The following is an 8364-nucleotide window of genomic DNA, read 5'->3' on the forward strand; positions in this document are numbered from 1 at the left end:
ATTTAATTATCTACATATCAGCTCCACAGTCTATTGTGTCTGAGCTATTTGTATTTATTATTTATTATGTGACTAAATATATTTTATTTTCATTAAATTTTACCACAAAATTATTCATATCATATTTCCATGAATTTAAAATTTACAGTTTAATGTAGTCACATTTGCAGAAAGGCTTGTTTGGTAATTGAGATTGTCTTGAGTATTTCAGTTTCAGGAGATTTAATAGCTAAAAATTATGATGTTTTCTGTTACAATTTTTAGACTTGTAAATGTTTATTAAAGTTTAATTTTGTTTATATGCTGTTTTCTAGACTGTTGAAGCATTTTAAACTTTTAGATATTTTCATTGTATATCAGTGTGCTAGACAAATATCTTACTGGCTCCAATAACCTTTTGTAAATTTTTTGGCTTCCTAAATATATTATGTGAGAAATAAATGAAGACATGCCTCTCTGTCCTTTTGATTTTTTGTTTTAAAACTTTTATTTGTCATTATACTGAAAATTATTTTTATTGTAATGTTGAATAGAAAATTAAAAGTACACACAAATATATATATATATATTTATATGTTTATATACATAATTGCACTATAAGTTTTATAGCTACCTTTTGTTAGATCGAAGTTGTTGTTTTTTTTTTTTGTACCCACTAAGGATTTTTTAGCAAAATGTTTCATAGGAAAATGCACATGACCCAGTTCAGCCCCAGAGCCAAACAGGCCTTTGGGGAGCGATGCAGACTCCTGTGCTAAAGAGCCATTGTTTAGACTCTTTGCAAGGCTTCATACATGATGACTCCATTTCCTTGTGTGACCACCATTCTGACATTATTCTGATGGTCGCTAGTTGCCATCTTCACACACTCATCAATCACAAGATCCAGAAAGGATCAAAGTCCTGTAGTCTTCCTTGTACATGTCTGTCATCAGTTAACTTCAATGATAAATTCTTGGACCTCTTGTTAATTTTCTTTAAAATTTTAAGACTTAGTAATATTGTTTAAAAACTTATGACATTGCTTCTGGAAATCTTATGTATATATGGTGTGTATATGTATATAAATTTACAGTTTAAAATATTTGTTAACACAAATTTCATGAGAATGAGTTTAGTTCTCCTAATGATGTATTGTGAGGAATGTTTCGTGTATCCAACTATTTTTATTACCGTACCATTCTCAATATTTAGGCAATGAATTCAGTCAAGTAGTCCATTGGAAGATGAATCAATAGAGAAAACATGATGAATAGAATGGATTATAGTCACCCAAAAAGAAAGGTGGCCTCATAATAATTGCAGGAAAATAGATGGATCTGGAAATCATTATGTTAAATGGAATAAGCCAGATCCAGAAAGACAATAATGTTTTAAAAATCTATAAATAACATTTATATAAATAGTAGTGTGTGTTACATGTGTGTATGTACTGAAACTAGGAAATGAAGCTGAAATGGAAGACAATGGAGCACATGTGGTTGAGAGCAGATAAAAAGACAGGTCGGGAGGGGAAGGAGGAAGAAGGGAGTTACAGCTAGGAGAAGTAGGGAGAATACGTCACAACAAAGCACAAGGACGTGTGTATGAAAATGCCTTATGATACATTACCTTGTATGATAACTTATAAATAATGAAAAATCCTCCGACACAGTAAAGGGAAGTATTGCTCCCATGTCAGATTGTTGGTAGAACTGTAATCGTATTTCAAGTGTAGATCCGAGTTACCTGGAAGACTCAATTGTGAATGAGTTTGAGGGAGTTTTATTGTTGTGCTTATTCCGTCTCTTCCTCATTGATGGTGTATGTGTCCCTTTGTCTCTTCCCGATTCCTGAATTATGTGTCCCTTTGACGCTGACTTAGGAAAAATCATAACAGAGGCTCAGTTCACAATAGGAATATATTGATATAAGATTGCTTTTCATTGCCCTTGGTCTCAGGAAGCAAAACATATCTTTCAGATGAACCAGAGGCAGCTGTATTTTATAGGAAGAAAATATGTAACTAGTATAAATCAATGACGGCAGATAGTGGTTGATGAAAACATGAACTATATCTAAGAATTTCTGAGCTGGTTTGGATTATTGATGGGGGATACTCTATATACTTTTCCATTTTATTTCTTAAACAAACTCAGTGTATTTGTATAGAGTGAGACAAACGCTATGTCAGGATTTTGATGTAGTCTCCTTACTCTTTATTAACATTTTAATAAATAGGGGAAGTTTAATCTTACAAATACAAAGTTTGTAAGAAAAATTGGCTTATATAGCGTGGAAGAATTTGCATTTTATTAACTTTTTTCTTATACCAACCACATTCTAGTAAGAAATATATTTAACAAAATTTCACTTTGGCACATCTGGACTGACTGCAACATACAAAAGAAGAAGAAACAAGAAGAAACATGGAAAGAAGACATCCCTGCTGGACAGGCTCTGATCTGAGATGAGAATAAATTCATCGAATGGATGCCAACAGCATTTCATTGAGAAGAGATTCCACATTTTATGCTGTATAGTTAGTTAGTTAGTTAGATAGATAGATAGATAGATAGATAGGTAGGTAGGTAGGTAGATAGATAGATAGATAGATAGATAGATAGATAGATAGATAGATAAATAGATAGATAGATAGATTAAGAGGGGCCTGTGGACTGGGGTGGGGTGTGGCTTCTCAGGTCAGGTCAGGGAGGGGCTGAGGAGTGTACCATTGGCCTTGACAATAGGCGCCACTCAGACTTAACATCAGGGCCTGAGAGTTCCTTAAAGGGAATGGATGGAGACCCTTGCTTACCTAAAAAATGCCTGACCTTGGGAAAAGGACTCTTGGTAAGCGGGCACTTGAAACAGCTGTTTCACGTCTTACCAGAAAGCTCCGTCTCAGAAGGGAAAGTCATTGTGATATCTTACTCTTTTCCCAAGGATACCCCACCATTTTGATCATTCTGTACTGAATTAAGTCTTCCACTGTAAATAAATAAATAAATAAATAAATAAATAAATAAATAAATAAATAAATAAAGTAAGCAAATACATGGACGGATGAACAAACAAACAAATAAAAAATAAATTTAATGTTTCTTTCTCTCCATCTCTTTCTCTTTGCTCATTGTTCTCCTTTTTTTTTTGCCTTACTTGAAATTATGGTTGATGGACAGAGGAAGAGACTTATCAGATTTATACTCTTAGATTTTTCCCTTCATTTTATGCCTCAATTGTCTCCCAACTGTATGGCAGGGAGTTCTATTTGCCCTACACCACCAAATCTTCACTTATAACCCATCTCACCACCTCTAACAGAGCAATATTACTTTCTTGGTTGAGCTACCATTTTCTTAATTCCTTGGCTATAGCAGTCACCTTCTGTTAGTTACTGCTTCAGCATCTAATTATAAACAAAGCAACTTGCATTTAAGGTAGCTCTCATCAGTCTCCATCCCTGGCTCCCTGTTTCCGAGGGCCAGTCTATTCCCTATTGCCATTTCATTGGGCCCCAGGCTATATTCACATCTCTAGCACCATCCATTTTTCTTGTTTGTGTTCTTGTTCATTATTCCTGGGTTATGGGTATTTTTCATCTTCCTCTGACATAATTCTTTCATACCTAAATCTGGACTTCTGGACCAGCTTTCTTCAGGCATCTTTGTGAATTATTATCCAAACTCTTTTTAAGATTTACTTAATATTGCTTCCTTTTTTTCTTTCTTTCCCTTTAATTGAAAATAGATTCTTTTCTCATACAATATATCCTGATTATAGTGTTTCCTTTAATCCTCCCAGTTACTCCCCATCTCCCTTACATTCCAGACCCACTTCCTTTCTGTCTCTCATTAGAAAAGAACAGACTTCTAAGAGATAACAACCAAGCATAACAAACTAAAATATAGGATTACACAAAACCTACCTTAGAAAAGTTGGACATGGCAACCCAAAAGGAGGAAAGGAGTTTCAAGAGCAGGTACCAGAGTAGGAGACGCACTTATTCTCACATTTAGAAATCTCCTACAAAATACTAAGCTGATAATTATAATATATATGCAGAGTACCTGGTGCAGATCCCTGTAGGTCCTGTGCTTACTGCTTCAGTCTCTGTGAGCTCATATGCAGTTTACATAACTGATTTCAGAGCCTTTTTCTCCTAGTGTCCCCCATCCCTCTGGCTCTTACAGTCTTTGTCTCCTCTTCTGCATGGTTCCCTGAGCTCTGAGAGGAGGAATATGATAGACACCTCCATTTAGATTCTCTCCTTCTAATTTCTGGCTGTGGATCTCGGCATCTTTCCCCATCTACCTCTGGAGAAAGCCTCTCTGATGACTGGATAAGGTACTGATGTATGAGTATAGCAGAATATCATCAGGAGTCTAGGAGTTGTTTCTGTGTTTAGACACATTGGCACAGGAGATGGCTTTCTGAATAGAACATTGATAGCCGGGGCACTAAGCTCAACGATAGGTAGAAAGGAACTAATGAAACTGAAAAATTTCTGTAAAAGCAAAGGACACCATTGATTGGACAAAGTGGCAGTGTACAGAACAGGCAGCGCTTATTTTAACTGACTCCACATCCTCCAGAGAACTAATATCCAAAACATCAAAGAACTTGAGAAATTAGATATTCTTAAATCAAATAATCTATTTAAAATGGAGTATAGATCCGAACAGCATATTCAATGGAGTGAAATTCAATTCTCAACAAACACTTAAATAAATGTTTAACATCTTTAGTTACCAGGAAAATGAGATTCCATTTTATGTATGTCAGAATGATTAAGATCAAAAACATTAATGGCCGCTCTTGTATGAGGCTGCTCTTTTCCTGGCTTCCCAGACTCCTGAAATAATCACATAGAAACTATATTAGTTAAATTATTTTTCAGCCTATTAGCTCTAGCTTTTTATTGGCTAGCTCTTATATATTAATTTCACATATTTTTTATTAATCTGTATAACACCATATGGCTTTGGCTTACCAGCAAGGTTCCAGCATGTCTGTTCCCAGCGTCAGCTACATGGTGTCTCACTGACTCTGCCTTCTTTCTCCCAAAATTCAGTTTAATTTTCCCCACCTAGCTTTATTCTGCTAAGCCAAAGGCCAAACAGGTTTTTTATTAATTAACCAATAAAAGCAATACATATACAGAAGGACTTCCCATACAACTCATGATAGAGAAGGTGTGGAAAAGGGGGAACATTCCTCCACTGCAGGTGGGAGTGTAAACTTGTAAGTCACAATGGAAATCAATGTAGCAGTTCCTCAGAAAGTTGGGAATTGGTCTATCACCAGATCCAGCTATACCACTTTGGGGCATATATCCAAAGGACACTCTATCCTACCACAAGGACACTTTCTCAAACATATTCATTGCAGCTTTATTCATAATACCCAGAAACTGGAAGCAAACTCAATGTTCCTCAACTGAAGAATGGATAAGGAAAAGGTAATATACATTTACACAATGGAGTATTATTCAGCTTTTTAAAAAGGGGCATCATGAAACCTACAGGCAAATAGGAGGAACTAGAAAAAAATAAGGTAACCCAGACCCAGAAAGAGAAATATGCTCTGTATTTTCTTATAAGTAGATAAGCCATTAAATAAATGATAGTCAAGCTACATTCTTTAAAAACAGAGAGGTTAGGCAAAGAGAAGGGGTCTAGATGGATCTCCTTGGGAGGGGAAAATTAAATATTTTTATGGGTCAATGGGGTTAGGAAGGAAGATAAGGTGATGGGATGGAAGGAGAGAATAAGGGGAGAAATGGTTGGCATTGGGTGGCATTTGGGGGTAGTATAGAAGCGTAGTGCAGTGGAAACTTCCTGGAATGTATGAAGCAGATCCTAATGAGGATTCCTGGTACTGGGGGATATTACGTCTCACCTGGCCATCTCTTATCACCAAATGAGGCTTTCAGTCCCAAGACTGGGTTGCATTAGTTGAATTTTTTTCAAGGGTTCCCATGGAAATCTACAAACAACACAGGCAGTTGCCAAGACAGTGGGATGCTCTCTGAAAGTTGACAACAGGGCCCCATTGCTGATGATCACACCCACACAAGTGGTTGAACCTGGAGAAGTTTAGCTGTTGCTTATAGAGAGCCCTTACCCATATGTTCCAGTCATTTTGGCATGGGAAGTTACTCTGCAGGCTACTGAGAGAGAAATATGGAAACCAACCCAGCCACAAAACCTTTGACCTACAATCTGCTCTGCCTACAAAATATGTTAGGACAATGGTGGTACATATCTATGGGACTAGCCAACCAATGTCTCATTTGACTTAAGACCTGCTTCATGAGAAGGAACCCATGCCTCACACTGCTTGGGTAACCAAGAACCAAAAACTGGATAGCCAGAGACCTAGGATAAAGCCAAATACTGCTGGTCTTAACGTTGCTTTTTATTGGATCCTCCTTGATCACATTATATAACATTAGAATCCAAAATTTCCATATCATGTTTTTAAAATTCTTTCCATAATACATATTGCCTTTTAAAATATTCTACCTAGTTTATTTTCTATTGTTTTATTTATTTTCTATCTACATCATTTTCCTTTTTTTTCTCTTTTTTTTTTCTTTTTGGCGGGATGAGGTTTCGAGACATGCTTTCTCTGTGTAACAGCCTTGCCTGTCCTAGAACTCACCATGTAGGCCAGGCTGGCCTCAAACTTACAGGGATCTCCTTGCCTCTGTCTCCTGGATTCTGAAATTAAAGATATGTGCCACCATGCCCTGTACAATTTTTAAAAAATTATTTTACTAACATGGGAGCATACATGCACCCACATGCATGCACATGAATGCCCATCTATGATTAGGCATGGGGGGGCATCCTCCTCTTTGCCTTTTTGCTTTGAGACAGATTATTTGACCAAATTGAAGATCCTTATTTTGGCGATGCTGGCTGTCCAGTGAGCTGAGAGGGTTTTCCTGTCTCTGCTTCTGTAGAGTGTTTAGGCACATGCATCTATCCCTATTTTTGTCGGTGGGTGCTGGGGATGTGAACTTAAATTCTCATTTCTTCACTTCTATAGAACAAATGCTCTTACCCACTGAGCCTTCATCTCTCCAGTCAATGTTAAAAAGTATAGGACCTTTCTAGTTCACAAAATGACAAAGGAATGAATAAATGTCTTCTTTTGCAAATGGTCAGCTAAATACTGAATCTAATAGAAGCGACAAAATGCTTTATGGCATTGACTTTCATTAAACAGAAAAAGGACTGAAGTAGAATTTCCTAAATCTTATGTTTATCTTAGATTGTAACTGACAACACATCTTATTTCCCACACATTCTACTATGTTTTATTTTCCGCTTAAGAAAAAGGGATGAGAGTAAAGGGTGTTCTTTATGAAATCCAGGGAGAATTTAGTTACTTTAGTGATAAGGTTTTAGACAGTCCCTTGACAGTCCCATAGACTCTGATGGGATAAAACACATAGAAATCAAAGCCATCCATTCTTTGCTATCGCAAAATGTATCACGTGATACTGTTTTAGAGAGTCATTTCTGGTCAGAATGTTGAAGATGTGCTTCTGGAGACAAATGGTATTGCTTTCTGAGTAATACCTGAGCAACAGCTACTCAAGTAAGTGAACCTGTCAGTTATGGAATAAACTAGGAAAAGGAAGACTGCATATTGCTCATATTTTCATTTAAAACATGTCTCCTTTTGAAATGTTTGGTGAAAATATATTCATTGTAATTGTTCCGAAACTGATCACCTTAACCTGGGTGTCATAAGCAAGCTTAAATAATTTTTAACTTTGTATAAGGCAGTATATGAATCATCTTTGCTAATAAAATAGACTTGCTTTAGAATACCTTGAGTGCAATATTTCAGTGTCAAATATCTCTATTGTACAGCCATTTCCTTATGCTACTAAGCAAGTCATAAGCACCGCTGATCTAGGACCTCACATGGCAGCCTGATTTAGATGCTTCTTAATCTTAACAACGGTCATTCAGATTTTGTAGCACGAATTCTAATTGGTCTTAATAATAAAAACTTGGAGTCAGATATCAAGGGGTAAAAGTTGAAGGATCAGAGAGAAGCAGAGTGGCCAGTCACTAGAGAGTTCTTACCTCTACTAATTCTCATATCAAAGGGCAGATCCTGTCCTCAGCCTGCATCCTCAGACTGACTACCTCAGACTGCAGTGAGCTCCTGTCTCCTCCCGCCTTATATTCCTATCTTTGCCCAACCATATCACTTCTATCTCTACCTCACTAGTGCTGGGATTAAAAGCATGTGATCCTAAATGTTGGGATCACCTTTGTGTGAGCCCTGTTTCCCTTTTAGACTAGGTCTATTAAGTATGGTGACCTGGAACTAACAGAAAACCATCTTTCTCCTGAGCCC

The 8364-nt window shown here is 36.7% G+C and overlaps 1 pseudogene; it reads right to left on the bottom strand.

The window, feature by feature from the left end:
- Positions 1 to 769: 769 nt before the first annotated feature.
- On the bottom strand, positions 770 to 6648 carry LOC142839838 (small nuclear ribonucleoprotein G pseudogene; annotated as a pseudogene).
- Between the last annotated feature and the right edge of the window lie 1716 nt (positions 6649 to 8364).

The sequence above is a fragment of the Microtus pennsylvanicus genome, chromosome 22, assembly GCF_037038515.1.
Source record: "Microtus pennsylvanicus isolate mMicPen1 chromosome 22, mMicPen1.hap1, whole genome shotgun sequence".
Classification (NCBI taxonomy): Eukaryota; Metazoa; Chordata; class Mammalia; order Rodentia; family Cricetidae; genus Microtus; species Microtus pennsylvanicus.